The 17,941-nt window shown below is 47.1% G+C and overlaps 1 protein-coding gene and 2 long non-coding RNA genes across 7 annotated transcripts in view; 2 read left to right on the top strand and 1 right to left on the bottom strand.

The window, feature by feature from the left end:
• TEX2 (testis expressed 2) overlaps window positions 1-10,196 on the bottom strand; it is a 102,282-nt gene extending 92,086 nt beyond the window's left edge. For 2 of the 5 annotated variants that reach the window (XM_073883258.1, XM_025890143.2), the window contains exon 1: window positions 10,039-10,196. The gene's annotated coding sequence lies outside the window, so the exon portion shown is untranslated. Of the gene's footprint in view, window positions 1-8,784; window positions 9,581-10,038 lie in introns of those variants that run through there. The other 3 variants (XM_025890139.2, XM_073883257.1, XM_025890140.2) reach the window with 2 other exon arrangements.
• On the top strand, window positions 7,536-17,862 carry LOC112837716 (uncharacterized). Its single transcript, XR_003211805.2, has 6 exons — window positions 7,536-7,627; window positions 7,926-7,982; window positions 8,434-8,572; window positions 8,865-9,039; window positions 15,773-16,169; window positions 17,509-17,862. It is a non-coding gene; the product is annotated as an uncharacterized lncRNA (long non-coding RNA).
• Window positions 10,323-12,349, top strand: LOC141370922 (uncharacterized). Its single transcript, XR_012375418.1, has 2 exons — window positions 10,323-10,394; window positions 11,961-12,349. It is a non-coding gene; the product is annotated as an uncharacterized lncRNA (long non-coding RNA).
• Window positions 17,863-17,941: the final 79 nt, after the last annotated feature.

The following is a 17,941-nucleotide window of genomic DNA, read 5'->3' as shown; positions in this document are numbered from 1 at the left end:
ACACACACACACACACACACACACACACACACACACACACACACACTTCCCTCTACCTGCTCTCAGAGGTAAAATATCAGCAAGGTAGTGTTAAAATTTACCACATGGTCCACTTCTAATAGCACTCACCTACAAACGTCTTCCCAATCTACTACATCTGCCAGGGGCTTCTTTTAAGATCTGCCTATGGAACAAAATCACTGCCACCTCAGTCTGACAGGCAGTCCTACAATACATACCTGCTCTTGCCGTCATGACTGGAAGGCCTGCTGCCAGCCTTCTGTGGTCAAGGCACACAGAGAAGTCTCTCCTAGGATTTTCTCTGGGGCCAGGTGTACCATACCACTTTGCTCTATTCCAATCCGACCCACCAGCAGATCACTTATTTACCTGGCTGTGATGTTAAGGTTTCCAGTGCCTGGAGACACTGGCTGCTCACCCCCAGGCATGAGTTGACAGATTCCTGACCCCTTCCCTCCACGCTGTTCTCAAGCAGCTTTGCGGCTAATTTCCACTTGAGAGTTTCTGGGCACCACTTTGGTGCCCACATTGCTGCTGAGTCACAGAGGTTTCTATGTCATTTCGTTCTGCAAATTTCCTGCATACTCTTTTTTTATACTTTTCTCTTCTATCCCCTTAATATTCAGCTTAAAGCCATCCCAACCAGACTTGCAAGTCTCCCAGAAAACACATCACTCTTGTCTTCAATAAATGCCTCCTCTCTGGTTATCAGAGGACCTGGTCTAGGAACCCAATCCATCCTTTCAAAACAAAACAAAGGGAAAAAAAAAAGTTACCTAGGAAACCAGCTAATGACATCCCACATCAGTTTTCTCTCTCAGAATCACAATCACAAAAGTTGTAGAGGAAATTTAATCACCTTCTCTGCCTCAAGTACATTTCCTCTTTAGAACTTCAAAGTTCCGGTGAAGACCCAGATGTCTCCTATGATTCCCTCCCACGTGACAGGCGATCTGAGGAGGAAGACTCCTCCCCTCATCTAGAAATTGGCCTCAAGGCAAGGGCAAGTCTGCCCATCTGCAGGGCTAGGTCTAAACACAACTGCCTTCGTTCTCTCCAATGGGGATTCTCCCAACATCAGGAAGATTCTTCCCCTCCTCCTGCTCTCCAGAGCCCTCTTTAGGGCCCATCTAGCATTATTCTTGAGTAGTACCAGGGGTTATTAACAAACACCTGCTGAATACCTCCAAGGGCGGAGCACTCTGGTTTGCTGATGGGAGTTGGAGGGGGTGGGGAGTGTGAGAGGGAGGAGATACCAATATGAACGGGGCACAATCCCTACCTTCTAGATAGAGAGGAAGACTACTACGTCCCTGACTGTGGGCTGCATATGGAAGACTAACCTTGAGGCCTCAATTTGGAGCCCTGTGCTACTGATGACTTACTCAACAAGAGTGATGCCTCCTGAGGCTGGGACAGGAAGCCCTTGCAACCTGGCCCATATGAAGGTTTCAGGAGGTAAGGCAACCCCAGCCTGGAGAACGGAGAGGTGCGGAGGAGATGGGCTGAGGGCCTGGGCCGTCTTGCTCACCTATTTCTCCCCAGCACATAGTAGATGCTCGATGAATATGTCAAAAGTGGATGACAGTTTTCAAGACTAGATTTAAGAGCAAGTAAGGAGAACAGCTTTAAATTTATCTAGAAATTCTGAAAAATAGGTGCCAAGGGAACCAGTGAGTTGCAGAGTATGCACAGCCAATGTTTTCTGCCTGAAGTAATTTACATTTCTTTTCACTGCAAATGCAAGCTGGCCTTACCTAGTCCTTAACCAAGTGCTGTGATTTTTATCTTTAAACCTCGCCTGAATGGTCTCTTTCTCTCCAATCTTGCTGCCACCAATCTGGTCCTAACGACCACCTTTTTTGCTTGGAAGACAGCAGCAACCCCCCCCACGGCTCTCCCCACAGTGACTTCATCTATTCACCCCGCTGCAGTGGAAGTGGTTTTAAAAATTCCTAATATGGGGGCACCTGATTGGCTCAGTCAGCAAAGCATGAGACTCCTGATCTCAGGGTCTTGCACTCAAGCCCTACATTGGGCGCAGAGTTTACTTAAAAACAAAATTTAAAAATAAAAAAAAAAATCCTAATAGGAGCACGCCACATCCTTGCTCAAAACCCTATGCGAGCTTCCTGTGGCTCATGGAATAAGATCCATGTTCTGAAAAGTGCTGTATGGTCTAGCCCCTCCCGCCTTCTGCCTCAGCTGGGCCCATACCTCTCTCATATTTTTTATATTCCAGGCACCTTTCTGTTCCCAGGAGGAAGGGAACTAGGCCTTTCAGGAACTGAACCACCTGCTCCCTCTTCAGGAAACAGCTCCACCCCCTCACCTCACTCCCATTTGCACTTGTCCTTTGTAGCACTTCTATTTCTTAGGACATATTTTTTAGTAGACCTCTGCTTTTCTCCTTCCTCCAGGAGGGCAAGGACCTTGTCAATTTTGCTCACCGCTGTATACTGCACACTATCTGACCCACTGCACAACCTCCTCAAATGTTTGTTGGGTGATGAATGAAGGAAGGAATGAAGGAATGAATGCAAGCATGGTAGAAAACATGGGGAAACTTAAGATATGCTCTTTAAAATTTGGGTTCATTGAAGGAATCAAACAGTTTTTAGAGTAGAATAATCCAGAAAGGGAAATAAGGAGGAAAGGAGTCCATGGGACTCCATCCTTGGAGCTGTCCAGTGGGTTCAGGCCCGTCTTTACAAAAGAAGCATGTTCTGTGTCTTTGACCCAGACTTGAAATGCATTCTCCTGCCAAGTTGCAAGGGTGGCCCTCTAGTCTGGATGGGCTTCCTGTCCCAGCCTCAGGAGGCATCATTCTCACTTAGTGTATCATCGGAAGAATGGGGCTCCAATCTGAGACCCCAAGGTTATAGTCTTCCATATGCAGTCCAGTCAGGGATGCGCACTTTTCATGAGCAAGTCTATGTGGGCTTGCAAGAAATGTTCATTTAGGATTCTGAATTTCAACTACTAACACCAGTGCTGTAATTAGGCAGCATGCAGTAATTTTTTTTTCCTCTAGGACCATATCTACCATATAATTTTATATTCCAAAGATACATTTATACTGTGACAGAAAATCCACCAACAATGCTTCAAATTGAAACTATCTTGGAACAAGATTAGCCAAATGTCGATAATTATTGAAACAACAATGATAGATCCATGGGGATCATTATATATTCTCTACTTTTGTAAATTTAAAAAATGTTTCCAGAATAAGTTTTTTTTTTAAAGGAACTAATGCAATTATATACAAATTTGATCAGTTCTAACAAAATACTCTAGGATAACTACAAACTCTGATATGGCTGGGTTTCTACTATTTTACTGAACATCCCAAACCAGGCCAAAGAACCAAAGCCAGTGACTCGTTTCATGAAGTTTTCCTCCTGTACGATCCCGAGGTGTGGCTGTTTCCCCAAGAAAGCACCACACCAAATCTCATCGGGCATGAGTTCAGGCGGGTACTGCACTTAGCAACTCTGAGTTGTCACCTTTGATCACCTGGTAATGAGGCCATTGGCCTCTGCCTCCTCTTAATGGGGGGGGTGGAGGCGGAGGCTAAAAATCTACCTTCCATATCAAACACCAAAGCAGACAACTGTAGGAAGGAGCTGAGGAACAATGCTTCCGGCTGAACATGGCACCCACAGCAGATGGGGCTGAGGCTCCACGGCAGGTGCTCCCCAGCACATGTGCTCAATGGTTAGCGCATCACAGAGCATCCAACACCAAGCTACCTTAGAATGCATCCAGCAGATGTGCATATTAGCCATCTCCGTCTCATCTTCAGCCCTGTGGTTACTTTACACATGGAATGGTGGAAAATGCTGACCAAGAACAGAAGCTCATCCGCTCCAGGTCAAGATCCCCACTGTGTGAGAATCAGCAAACCCTTACCCCCAGCCCTTCTTGTACGTGCCTGGCACTGCTCTCAGGACTTCCCAGACAACAGCTCCTTCAATCCTAACGGCCACTTGGAGGTGGGAAATTGAGGCACCAGGAGCCTAAGAAATCCCCAAGTCCCCTGAAGAAGTGCCTGCCTCCTGAGCCCGGGCTCTTCATCTCTACCTTGCACGGTTCTCCCTGTGACTCATCTTCCCCTACCTCCTCCTCTCCTCCCCATGCCATACTTTCTACAGGCTGCTTGTCCGGAAATGCCTTCCTGGACACTCCCAGGTGCTAGCTCCCTCCCCGCTGGATTTCCAACGACAGGGACAGTGGTTGGCTCCAGTAGATGCTCAAATATTTACTGAATGAGTAATAATCATTGTATAGTCAGTCCTTTCAATGGAAAGATTTTTAAATTCTCTATTTCAAGCCCCAAATGATAAATATAACCATCTTTAGGAACAGTGTTTAAAAGACAGCAGTAGATGTAAAAAAGAATTTAAAATTGTGTAAGAAAACAGGCCAGCTTACGCCAGCTGTAAGAAACAACTGAGAAACGAAACTCAGAAATGCCTCTTGTGATTCTGCAGGAGGGCTCCAAGGGGTGGGTTTAAATCTCAAATCCCCAATAAGCTCATGACTGACGAGGGCTCCGCTCGCCCTGTGCCCTTTTCAACTAATAGGATAAGCCAGGGAGGGCACTCAATTTGTTAGGTCCAATAACCTGCCTAGGGAAAAGCCCTTAGAACCAACCCTCCAGGCAAACCCAAAAGGGAAAGATTATCTGTTTCAAAGCCCACCCACATTTCCCGTCCCACCAGCTTCCACACCGAAGGACTGGATTCTGCTCTCAAAGGTCCCACTTATGCTCACAGTGACCCAGCTTGTGGCTTCAGTTCACCAAAGAAAAACCTTGCCTTTCAAGGACTTAGGTCACCTGCAACTCCCACAGGGGCTATTCTTTAGGTTGAACAAAGTTCTCCTAATGCACAGCAGATGTCCTGAACAAGAACTCAAATTTAAACAGGTGTTAGCACCTGATAGATGTGTGACCTTAAAGCAGGAGGAATCCTACTTTTAAACTGGAAAACTTCCAGGGCCTGTGGCTTGAGAGGATACCAAGACGAGGCAGAGTCCACCTGAAACAACCACAAGCTCGCACTAGAGAGCGGCAGAAGCCCTCCTCTCTGCTGTGTGACCTCGGAGAAGGTACTTACTACTCTGAACGTCGGTGTTCTCGTTTTACAATAAGGCTGACATTGGTCTCTCCTACTCACAGGGCCATGTGAGTTTGAAAAGCAGACAATGCCTGGCACACAGCAATTCTCCATAAATGATAGTTACTCATATTGTTATCACCTGACTACTGTTTTCTGCTTTACAAAGCAGGATCACAAACACCCAAGTGAGACTTCGGGAGGCCTGAATGAAGGAACTTCTTTCGGCCATTTAACTTCTCAGATCCTTAGTTCATAAACTCACATAATCTCTGATACTGTGTTGGATGGAGTCAGGGGAGGAGACTGAGAAAACAAGTCCTCATTTTGAAAAGACCCAGACGCGTGCGCCCAGGGCCCAAGAACACACACAATAACAAGGTGAAGCCCCAGGACTGCGAGCAGGCCTTCCGATGCCCACACTAGAATTCTCTCTCCCTCACCCAGTGCTAGGCAAGGGCTTCTGGACTCTCATGACCTCCTAGGCTCCTTCTGGTTAATGGCATCTCATGACACTTCACCCAAAGCAATTAGACATTAAAAGGAGTTTTGAAAGGGGAAACACAGAATCTTGTATATAACCTTGAGGTGCTTTAAAATCCACATGTAAGACTATTCACATCAGTGTAGGTTTTCAGTCTTCTTATAATGATATTTATTTTTAACTTGGGATTTAAAGTTGACAAAGACCTTAATGAATAGGCAGGACAAAGGGAGCTGTCTGTGCGTGGCTCGTTAGCTCCTAAAGTTAATGCTTCTCATGGGGACAAGAGTCAGCCAAAGGACAGAGTTCCAGGCAAAATGGAAAACGTTCCTCCGGCCCACAGATCATGGATTATTGCCTAGGCTCCAAGTGGCAAATCTTATGAGATGTTCTCCAGCTTTATGCCAGAGCCACCCACCAGTTAACCCTAACCCTGTCATTCAGTACCATCAACTGATACTGGGTGCTCACTATGTGCCAGGCACAGGAGCGACTTCATGTAATCCCTGTGACTACCTATAAAGAATGCACTACTGGGGCGCCTGGGTGGCTCAGTCAGTTAAGCGTCTGCCTTTGGCTCAGGTCATGATCTCAGGGTACTGGGATCGAGCCCCATGTCAGGCTCCCTGCCCAGTGGGGAGTTTGTTTCTCCCTCTCCTCTGCCCCCAACCCCCAGCTCATGCATGTACAGGCTCTCTCTCTCAAATATTTTAAAAAATAAAGAATGCACTACTGTAGTTCATCTAATCTAGGACCCCACTACTACGACGTAACATTATTTTATGTACCAAAAATGGACATCGCTGCCAACGACAGGCACAATGGTTGGCTCCAGTAGATGCTCAAATATTTACTGAATGAGTAATAATCATTGTTTAGTCAGTCCTTTCAATGGAAAGATTTTTAAATTCTCTATTTAATATCTTATATATTATAATGTAATATTTAATATCTTATAAAAAGACTATATTTTTCTTCAGAAATGTTAAGATGAGACAAACTGTACTTGTTTTACCATTGCCGGAATGTGAATACTGTCCCATTTTACAAATAAAGAAACTGAGGTACAGAGAGAGAAAAAATAATTTGCCCAAAGTCACGAGCTGCTAAATGGAAGCACTGGGATATGCCCTGGTAAGTCGGGTCACCTTTTCACAGCAGTAAATTCAAATTTCCTGGCAGCCACATGAATGACCCAAAAAGGTACCAGGCAGAGAGGCAGTACACAGGTTGATAACTCTTGGTCCACCATAAGCACATTAACTGTGGCAATTCTCTGAACATCTCTGAACCTGACCTTTCGTATGTCCAAAGAAGGCACTGTTCCAGAACTGCTATTCCTCTTCTGGGAGAAGCAATACAGTACAATGAAAGAAGCACGTTTTGGAATCAGAAAGTCCTAGACTGAAATTCTTGCTCCACCATCTAACCAGCTTATCACTCTAGACAAGTTACTTATACTGTTCTGAGCCTCGGTTCCCTCTTCCATAAAATGAGACTACCATCATCTATCTCCCATAGAGGGTTGCTCAAGGACTGGAGAAGATAGATCTACATTTATATTGATAAAGATATCTCCTGGAGGCAGAGAGAGAGAGAAAGTAGTACAGAGCAGAGCTGAAATTCAACAAATGCTCTATTTTCTATACTAGCTGCCTTCTTTTTCTTTTATTTTTTTTTATTTGACAGAGAGAGACACAGTGAGAGAAGGAACACAAGCAGGGGGAGTGGGAGAGGGAGAAGCAGGCTTCCCGCAGAGCAGGGAGCCCGATGCAGGGCTTGATCCCATGACCCTGAGACCGTGACCTGAGCCGAAGGCAGACGCTTAACGACTGAGCCACCCAGGCGCCCCTATACTAACTGCCTTCCGTTTGGGGACAGAATCAAAGAACAAACATTCCCTGTGACCTCAACAATGCCCAAGGGGGACCCTCCGGGGAGAATAAGGTTCAGACAGAGGAAAGGAGATGCTGAGGGATGCTCGCGTGAAGAAAATGAGGTGGGAGCACCTAGAGACCAAGGACAGTATCTGTCTAATGAACTTCCAAATTTTTGAATCAATAAATTGATAGGAGAAAGGGAAAAAAAGAAAGAACAGGAAGTAACACCATGAAAAGATATTGGTCAATAGATATGAGGATGCAGATAATCTTACACCAAACCTGACACAGAAAACCACTCTTTAAAGTTTCAGTTTGACACCGAAAGTGAACTGCGGTGGGAAGAATTTCCCATTGTTCTGTTTTGTTCTTACATTAAGTAATATTCTGTGCATTTCTCCCCTTTCTTTCCTCAAGGATTTCAGAACATCCTCAGAAGAGAGCTTTTGACTTGGAGGGAAGGCGAATCATATGGCAAGTAGAAACAAACCCTCCATCTGTTTTGATTTTTTTCCACCACAACCCACAATGCCTTGCAGTTTCTGGCACACTACTGACTCAATAAAAATTAGCTGAATGAATATTTTTCAACTACATGCAATTTCTTTTAGACGAAAACTCCAAAACATCCTGTACCTTTATTCTATCTGAAAGCCTAATCTCTTCTGCTGCTTTTCCAGAAGTATTCTAAAAACATAATCTCTAATGAACAAACAATACGTTTGGTATATGTGATATCTCCAAACCTCTCACAGGTGGGCATTCTACTCTCTTCAAACCTCCAAGCCCCAGGAACTCAGCCCAAGCAAACTCCTGCACTTCCCCTCCCTCCCTCCCTCTGTCCCAGCCCCTGGGTTACTTGTTTGTTGTCTCCATTACTACCATCCTCTGACTTGAATCGGGTTGTTAATCTCTTTCCTCTCAGGCACAGCTCCTGTTCCTGCAGATAAATGGGCAGGCCAAGCTCAGTACACCCAGAGCCCTCCACATGCTGACTGGAGGCCTTCACTGACACTCCTGGAGAGGCCTGTGTGAAAGAAACTGTCTGGCAAAAAACCCACTCGGTACCCATCTCCTTAGGAGGCTTACATGTTTTCCATAAGTTTAGACCAACTACCCATTCTTGGAAGAATCTGAAATACCAAAATAGGTTAAGGGTTAAAGAAGAGCTAACAGCAATGGCCTTTTCACTCTTCCAATACCTCCTATGAGATAAGCTTCACGGTGTCACCCAGTTCTAAACCCTCAAACCTAGACTCCTCAAATACCCCCTTACCCTGGAGTTCAAGGATCATTTGCCCCTCTGTTTTTCCTTATCGGTTTCCATATAAAAGTCACTCATTGTTTTTCTTCCAGCGTACATCTGGCTCCTGAAAGGACTCCTTTAAATCCTTTGATGAGGATCATCAAAACATGCAGAAGGCTGGTTCTTTTCAATTCTCGTGCAGAGCAGCCATGATGGACTTCAAACAGGAATATGGTACCACCCCTGCCTTCAAGGAGCCCACGCTTTCCCTTCAACTCTAAAAAAGTACGTCCTCCCAGTTCAGTGTCTGTAAAACGTAGTGACAAAGTACTTCATATCTTTGGAGAAAGAGCGAGGGTGGAAACAGACTTTGCCCTTACATTTGATGCCCCGTAACCATAACAACCGTTAAGTAACCATCAACCCACTGAGGGTCTAAGTTTTCCAAAAACCGTTTTCAAAAGGGGAAAACTCCCCTGCACCAACTCCCGCGTCGGCCGTCCAATTTGGGCAGCGTGCATGGTGCAACTGGAGTCGCTGTGCGTTCCTTCTCGCGGTCCCTGGGTTTCGCTGGCGTGCTAGCCAGCGGCCAGCAGCCACAACCTCCACCGTCACACCCGCGCTCCTTGGCAGGACACCTGGCGTTAGGCCTCAGCCCAATGTCACTTGTTAACCTTCCGATCCCCCAGCTCTCGGCACGCCGCTGCCTCCTGTCTAAGGCACGCAAACCGCCCCACGGTAACCCGCGATTTCCAGGAATTGGGAGAAAAACAACCCGAGCGCAGTCAGCCCCTGACAGATCCGCGAAAAAGTAACCGCGGTTCTCGACTTGCAAGCATTTCGTGACGTGGGCGAGGGGGGCGGCAGGAACCCGGGGCCCCATTCATAAAATTACAAGCTGTTTTCCCTTAGTTTGCGTGTGGACTGCCCTCCCTGGCCCGGGCTGAGCCGGGAGCCGGGAGCCCGGAGCCTGGGGACGGCAGGCTGGGGTGGGGGGGGGGGGGGGACGGGCTGGCCGGCGCCTCCGGCCCGGGTTAAGCCCAAACCGCCACACCCGACCCCAAAGGAAAGAGGGGTTCGCCCGGGGGCGTCGCGTGTGGGCGTCGCCGTCCACACAGGGCCGTGACAGCGGGGCGGAGCCCTGAGGGGGCCCCGATCCCCGCGCCCCGCCTCACCAACGGTCGCCAGCCCCCGGCACAGCCGGGACCCAGGGGGTCGGGCCGCCCCCAGCCCGGGCCTTCTCCGCGGGCGCTCCTTCCACCGCCCGGCCCCGGTCGCGCTCACCCCGGCTCCGCTGGCTCCTTCATTGTACTGCGCCGGCGCCCGTGCTCCGCGGCCGCCGCAGCTCCGGCTCGGGCTCGGGCTCCGGCCGCTGTCCTGCCGCCCGCCCGCCCCCGGGCACCGGCCGCCCCGCCCCGCCGGCGGACCCGCCCCGCGCCCGCGGCCGCCGCCGCCAATCAGAGGGCGGCAGGGGCGGAGCAGGCCGCGCGCCAGGCCCGGCCAATCCAGCCCCTACCCGCGCTCCGGGGAGCGGCCGCGGAAATGGGCGCTCGATTGGTCAGGTCTGTTAAAGAGACCGCCGCCCAAGGGGCTAGAGAGGGACTGTGGCAGGATTACCTGGAAGAGTCCGGATGGAAGGGGTAAGAGCTTCTCTTCTCTCCCAGCCCGGCTGCCGCGCTTTCTTCAGTTCTTTGCACTTACTAATTATATCTTCCTGCAGCCTAGCAAACAAGTGGAGACAGAACCTGCCCCGGTCGGAGGGAGAAACTGAGGCTACGAGAACCAGGGGTCCCACGCGGGGCATATTTATTCAAATTTGGGTTTTAGAAGGCCCTCATGCCTCCCGTCCAATCCCAGAAATTCACTTAAAAAGGCACATTCTCAGTCTCACCCTGGCGGATTTTAACAATAAGATCTCTAGGTCCCACCTGAGTCTCTAATTCCCCACTTCTGGAATGGGACTGGGGAAAATACGCATTTTTCGACATTCCTCCCCCAAGATAATCTAATGTAGGTGGTACAAACAAGATCCACACAGGCTCAGGTGCATGTTTCGAGGCCATCATAGTGATGAAATTCAAATTCAAACTGTCAAAAATAAAGCTACACTCTTTTTTATCCTCAAAATCAATAATATGGCTGGGAGACTTTCCAGCTGGGCTGGAGGTCACCTACTAAGAAACTCAGAGCAGTTCCCTGAGTGGGTCATGCTAAGAACTGAATTTGAAGGGAACTGGGCTGGGATGAAGCAACAAACCAGTCTTGTTCTCCGACTGGTGAGACGGTGCTCAGATATCTTAATGGCGAACACACCCAGACCCAGTCATAAGCCCAGGAGGGTGCCTTCCCCCTCTGGAGCTTCCTTCCAATGGATTGAGCCCTGCCCACCCTCCCAGCCACATTCCTCTCCTCATCCCCCGTGTCCCAGATACACATCTGACCCAGAAGTTACTGCTTTCAATTTCAAGGTCAGCCCCGTCCACCTGGATCCCTCCTATGAGAAGCAAATGGCCTCCACAGAACACCCCATATTTTGCTGTAATATCTGCTGGGTGCTGTGTTTGCCAGGGACAGATCCACACACACATTGATCAGCCTTGTCAGTCAATGTTAAGTCTCTGGGTTGCTGATGTCACTTCCTTGGTACTACCATGTATCCTTTTGGCATTCCCAAAGGAAAGGGAACTCTTGTCTCAACAGGAGAGGGCTCCATTCATGGATATCTGGAAATGTGCAACAAGGGCAATTATCAGTCAAGAAATAGCCCCAGACTCTTTCTGGCCATATCTTAAACTACCCTCCTCAGTGGGGGGTTGGTGAGGATAGGCCCTGAAACTGCACTGCTGCAAGGGTCCTTGGAAGTTGGCAAGGTGCATCTCAGAGTGCCCACCCCACTCTGTGCCCATTCCAAGCCCTACATAAATATTAGATTAATTAATACCTTATCAATCTGACCTCAAACTAGAGGCCAATAAGATCTAGCAGGAACACTAAGAAGGATGCCTTCTTGTTGAAAAGTGAGGAATTTGGATGCTTTGAAAGATAAATGAATATATAATAACAGAATAATCTAACACTTCCAACCTATGAAGAGGACACTATGCACCTTACTATGTTGAGGGCTTTGCACATATTAATTCATTGAAACCTTACAGTAATCCTGTGTGGTAGATCGGATTGCTATTTTCCCCATTTTACGGATGCAGAAACTGAAGCCCAGAGAGGATTGCTGATGTGTCCAAGATCACAAGACTAGCTAAAGAAAGAGCCAGCATTCATGACCCTAAGGACCAGGATCCTCCTACTCCAGTGCCTGCCAAAATGCCCTTTGTTGCTGCCAGAAACAGGATGGATAACTTCGAAAGGCCAAAAGAAGCAAATATCACTAATCTTCCCCAAAAGCGTGATATAGAAGCACTGCCTTGGAGTTGAGGTTTCATTGCTCTAACTTACATCTGTTTGACTTTGAACAAGTTACATAATTAAGTCTCTTTGATCCTTGGATTGCTCATCTATAAAATGGGATAATAACAAATTCTGCCTCCTTGGGCTGGTATGAAAATCCAGTCAAATAAAGAACATATATATGAATCTACATGGACTTTGAACTTGTAAATGAAAAAAGTCATTTTAGAGCTTGGCATCTGTACTCATTATGGTGACCTGTGACAAAGTTCAGGAATTGTGATGCTAAATTCAGATATCAAGCAAGATTCCTTACTCTATCCCCCAAATAGTTGCTCTAATGTACATCATGTACAAAGTAAAATAAATTTTTGTACCTACAGTAGAGGTAGGAGTCATAGAAATTCAAGCCCAAGTTATTATATTATTCTGACATCTGCCCCCCACTTTGTCCCCAGCCATCAACCTGATCTTTCTCACAACCTGGACTGCAGCTTAAGCCTACCTAGGTTCTGGTATACTTGAATTATTCCCCATTATGATGTTTCAAGATAATCCCTATTTTCTCCTGAAACTCTAAACAAACAAGCAAAAATGCTCTAAGAATTTTAATTCAGTGTTTTGATGCTACATTGCACTTTTGAAGGGAGAAATGGTTGTGACGTATACAAAAACAAAAAAGTTTATCCACTTGTATGCCTAACAAAGGCTAGGGATCCATTGTGCCGCAAGCCACGGAAAGCTCAGTAAGTACACTGGGGACGGAGACAAAGGTAACTATAAAAAAGTGTTAAAAGAAAAAAAAGGTAGAATTTGGGCACTAGATTAGTAGAGAAAGATCAGCAAGTTGATAGACCATGATAGGCTTCCTCGAATATAAGCCCAGGAGCTATGGGGCACAGAATAAACACTAATAACCCCTGGGGAACAGATGACATTTTAGGGGTGGCCAGATGAGGGCTATTCAAAAGAGAAACCAGAAAGGCGATGAAAACCCAAGAAAGAGTGTTGTCACCAAAGCCAAGGGAGAAGATACTGGAGAAGGAGGAAGTGGTCAATAGCAACATAGCCTCAGAAGGTTCAGGTTGGAGGAGGTCTGAACAGTGAATCTTGGGATTTGGAAATTAGACTGGCTATTGGGTCACCGACCAAAGCAGTGTAGGTAGGCCTGGAAATGCAGAGGACCCCCAGAGCTCCCAGAAAGGGAGCAGTCCTGGGGCAGGAAGAGGGGTCCACTCTTCCACTGCAGTAAGCTCCATGCAGCTAAGAATGGGTGTGGGTGCAGCTTCATTCATAGGTGGAAGGCAGGAAGTTGAGGAAATTCCTGCCTGCTGGCTTCTATTTTTTTAGCTCTAAAGTGAGAAGCAAAATCATCTCTTGAGAGTAGGTGGGAGGTGACAACAGGGTTTTGAAGGAAACAGTGAAGAACTGGAAAAGCCTCTGAGAGGAATGAAAGAGGGAGCTGCTGGATTGAGAAGGAGAATTCGGGGCAGCCCCGCGGGCCAGTGCACTTGAGGCGGCCCCGGGACTGCTGAGGGCTAGGCAGCTCCAGGTGTGGAGAATCCAGAGTCATGAATTTACAGGGTCAGGAACAGGAGGAAAACAAAACAGCTTGGGGACACCTGGGTGGCTCAGTCAGTTAAGTGTCTGCCTTGGGCTCAGGTCATGATCCCAGGGTCCTGGGATCGAGTCCCACATCGAGCTCCTTGCTCAGCGGGGAGCCTGCTTCTCCCTCTGCCTGACACTCCCCCTGCTTGTGCTCTCTCTCTCCCCCTCTGCCCCATCAAATAAATAACTAAAATCTTTTTTAAAAAAGGAAACAAAACAGCTTGGATACTGACAACAGGGGGTTTGAAGTGATGGGTCCTGGGTTCTATGTTGGATGGAGATAGAAGGAAATCCAAAGAGGAGGGGATAGGCAGGGGGAAATACGTGGCGGCAGGAGAGATGAGAAGAACCAGCTTTGCTTTCATTCGGAGTGGGATGGTTGAGGCAAGGTTTTCACAGAAGAATGATTCTGAGTGATGACAAGGTCAGGTGTGGCCACAGAATTGGAACTTCTGAAGACGGTCAACTCCTGGGTTCCCCTCCCTTGGTTCCGTATGAAGGATGATCAGCCACTTGCAGCCTCCAGCACTTTCTGTTTACTCTGCACCAGCGCTGGTGATGTGGGGGGAGTGGGGAGAACTTATTCTCATCTGACTTTCCTTCTGAAATAAAAACCTGCTAATAATCAGGACTCACACCATCATCAAGACATGAGCATCTGTGGGAAGGGATGCTTGAGGGAAGTCTTCGGGGGCTTTAGAGAGGCCTCCATCAGTGGGCTGATGCTCTGTGAATAATTCCCAGCCATCACAGAGCAGCAAACAACAAGGTGATGTCGATTGTTTACTCTGCTAGTTAGCATGTGAGACCTGGGTTTCTCAAATACAATTGTCTCAAAGCTCTGTCATTCCCAGGGTCATTGGGGGAATGGTGGCTTCCAATTGATGTGGAACAGCCAGAATGGAATTTCTAGGGAGAAAGACTAATATTTCCCTCCCTTTCCCTGCCCACTCTAAGCCTTGCCTCTCAGCACCCCCCCGCCCCAAAGGCTCATAGAGAACGAATACACAGTACAACAGTTACACCCCTGCTTTCCCGATAACCTTGATGTCACCCACCATCCTTGCTGCCTTCCAACCACCAGGCCCACTGCCCCACGGCAGCATGGGAAATTCAATCTCCAGCTTGCCCAGAATCACCCTGGAGCACAGTTCTAACTCCAGGGATGAGAGGGTCAAGAGTACAGCCAACATGGGTTGCCCCAGCCCTGCATCTCTCGTCCCCACCAGAAAACATCACCCGTTAAGTAGCGGAAATGGGAGGGCTCAGCTGGCCATTTAACGACACATACATCCACCCAAACATAGGGGAAGGCTGGGCTTTTTGGTTTTGGTTTTTAAATCTTGAAAAGGAGATTTATATATTATATATTTATATACCCTGGTATATTTCCCACGAGTCAGTGGGAAATATTAGCTCCTGACCAGGTTGTTAGAATTGAAATGAAAGTGGACTTGCTAGTCCTGGCCATTTCCACATATCTATTCTACTCAACACCTCTGCAATTCAGAAGACAAGGATGGTCTGTATTTGAGGGAGTGCTTAGGCAAAGGAAATATTTGGGAAGCTGGAAGGAGTATAACCATGAACTGGCCCCTGCAGCCGGGGCTGGATGTTCTCAAGTGGTGCTTAAGACGTTCCTGATACAAAGTCCATTTTCAAAAAGAGAACCTTGTACAATCCCCACCAAACTGCCATCTTGGGATATCAGTATATAAACTTTCAAATGTCTTTTAATGTCGTAATGTTCTTTTTAGGGAATCAGCATTAGGCGAGTGGCTTTGGGGGCCATTTGGACCTGGGCTCAGGTTTCGCCTTTGTCATTTCCGAGCCATGTGGCCTTGGAGAAGATACTGAATTTCCTTGCGGCCCTGTTTTCTCATCTGTAAATTGAGATACCCACATCATATACTATTGTAAAGAGTAAATGTGTGCATAAGTGCTTAATATAGCATCTCTCCGTAATAGGTGCTCAATTAATGGAAGCTGTTGTTTTCCACTCCAGGGAAAACACACTCTGGCCATGGAAGAAGACAATGGAATGACATGCTTAAGCCTCAAATATAAAAGTGAAAGAAGAGATCACATGGTCGCAGGAAAAAAAAAAAGGACCCAATACTTTAAACAACTAGTTTTAACTACAGTGACTACCTATCTTGGAGTTTCCAGGAAAGCATCAATATCAAATATTCTGTCAGTATGTAAGCTCATATTTGAGGGGAAGTCACCTTGATCTTGGACCAGAAAACAGCATTATAGATATATCCCACTAAGAAGGAGAAACATCAGCCCTCTACTTTCCTTTGCCCTGCCCACTCCTGGAGAGTGGGAAGCACAGATCTTCTTTAGGACAAGGTTCTTCCTCCCACACCTCAGTGGAAGGCTCAGCTTTGTTTGCACAGGTGAGCTAATTAACAGCCACACAGCAGAGGAAGAACCAAAATCCACAGATGAAGGGCTCCTTCCTCACCCCCTATGCCCAGCTCCCCCTCCAACCCCCCCAGCACCCCTCTCTTCTCCTGGGCTTATGTGATCCACCACAGCAGGAAATGGTTTGGAGTTTTCTATTATGAAAGTGATAGTTCAGTTTAGAGTATTAAAAAAAAAAACCAGAAACCTAGAAGAAGGAAGAAAAAAAACCCCTCACTCATTTTCTTACCACTTACTAGAAACTGTCAATATTTTGTTTGTATTTCCTTCTGTTCTTTTTAAAAGCATAGTTTGATTTACATTGCTGTTACTTTATACTATACACAATGTTGTATTCCCTATTTAAAATTTAACATTGTGCTATAATGAACAGCAGTATAGAATAAGGGAAAGAAGGGCTTGGCTTGGGGTCAGAAGGGTCTGAGTGTTAGTCTCAGCTCTGCCACTTAGATGACTTTGGGCGTATTATTGGCTTTTTTTTTTTTTTCAGCCTCAGGCTTGCCATCTGTATAAGGAAAATGATAGACACATCCATTCTCTGGCACTAGTTTTCTGTGTGGTCCTGGGCTGTAGGAGCTAGACTGTGGTCTAGACTGTAAGTTCTGTAAGCACAAAGCTCTTCTGTCTGGTCCTCTGCTAAGTCCCTAGGGCCTGGCTCTGGAGGAGTAAAGATGGTCACAAAGTCTTGGTCATTCCCCTCATCCAAAGGTAGAGTCTATTTCTCCACCCGTTGGAATCTTGGGCTAGCCTTGTGTGATAGCTAGCCTCCAAGATGGTCCCAGTGATCCTCACTTCCTGGTCATTTGTGTCCTTTCATGGTCTCCTCTCACTGCAAATCAGGGGTGGTCTATGTGACAAAAAAAGCATGCAGAGGGGATGAAGTCCGCCTTTGAGGCTAGCTCGTAAAGGGCTGCCTTGGTGTTTTGGATCACTCACTCTGGGGAAGCCAGCCACCACGTCACAAGAATATTCACACAAGGTGTGGAGAGGCCCATCCAGAAGAACAGAGTCCTCTTGCCAAGAGCAAGCCCAAATTTGCCAACTCAGTGAGTGACCCATCTTGGAAATGGATCCTCCAGTCCCAGTCAAGCCTTCAGATGAGCACAGCTCTGGCTGACATTTTGACTGCAATCTCATGAGATACCCCAAGTCAGAACTGCCCAGCAAAACTGCTCCATATTTCCTAACTAACCCACAGAAGCTGAGAGAGATAAATATTTATCATCATTTTTAACCACTAAGTTTTAGAATTATTTATTATGTAACAGGAGGTAACTAATATATACACTATGACTGGGTTTCACCCAATAGAATGCAGCAGAAGTGGAATTCCAGGACTTCTGAGCCTGGGCATTAAGGGGACTGACGGCTTCCACTTCCCTGGCTCTTGGAAATCAGTCACCATGCTTTGAGAAGCCCAAGCCAGGCGGAGAAGCCATACAGAAGAGAACCGAGGCATGCCAGGTGAAAGACCCGGGTAATCTCCCAGTCAAAGGTCGGCACCAACTGCCATCTCTGCGAGTGAGCCATCTTGAAGGTTCTAGCTGAGTCTCACCCCAAATAACTTGGAGCCTCAGCCTTCACCCGATGGAGCAAAAGAACCACACAGCTGAGGTCAGTTGACCCACAGATGTGTGAGAAATAATAAAATGACTATTGTTTCAAGCCTCTGAGTTTTGGGGTGATGTGTTGTGCAGCAATATTTAACCAAAACACTGGCCCAGCACTTGGTACATAATTGGCT

Source organism: Callorhinus ursinus, unplaced genomic scaffold (genome assembly GCF_003265705.2).
Source record: "Callorhinus ursinus isolate GAN/ISIS: 27379988/994484 unplaced genomic scaffold, GSC_fseal_2.0 scaffold50, whole genome shotgun sequence".
Lineage (NCBI taxonomy): Eukaryota > Metazoa > Chordata > Mammalia > Carnivora > Otariidae > Callorhinus > Callorhinus ursinus.
The sequence above is the reverse complement of the archived record's forward strand: the minus strand, read 5'-3'. Positions and strand labels throughout refer to the sequence as shown.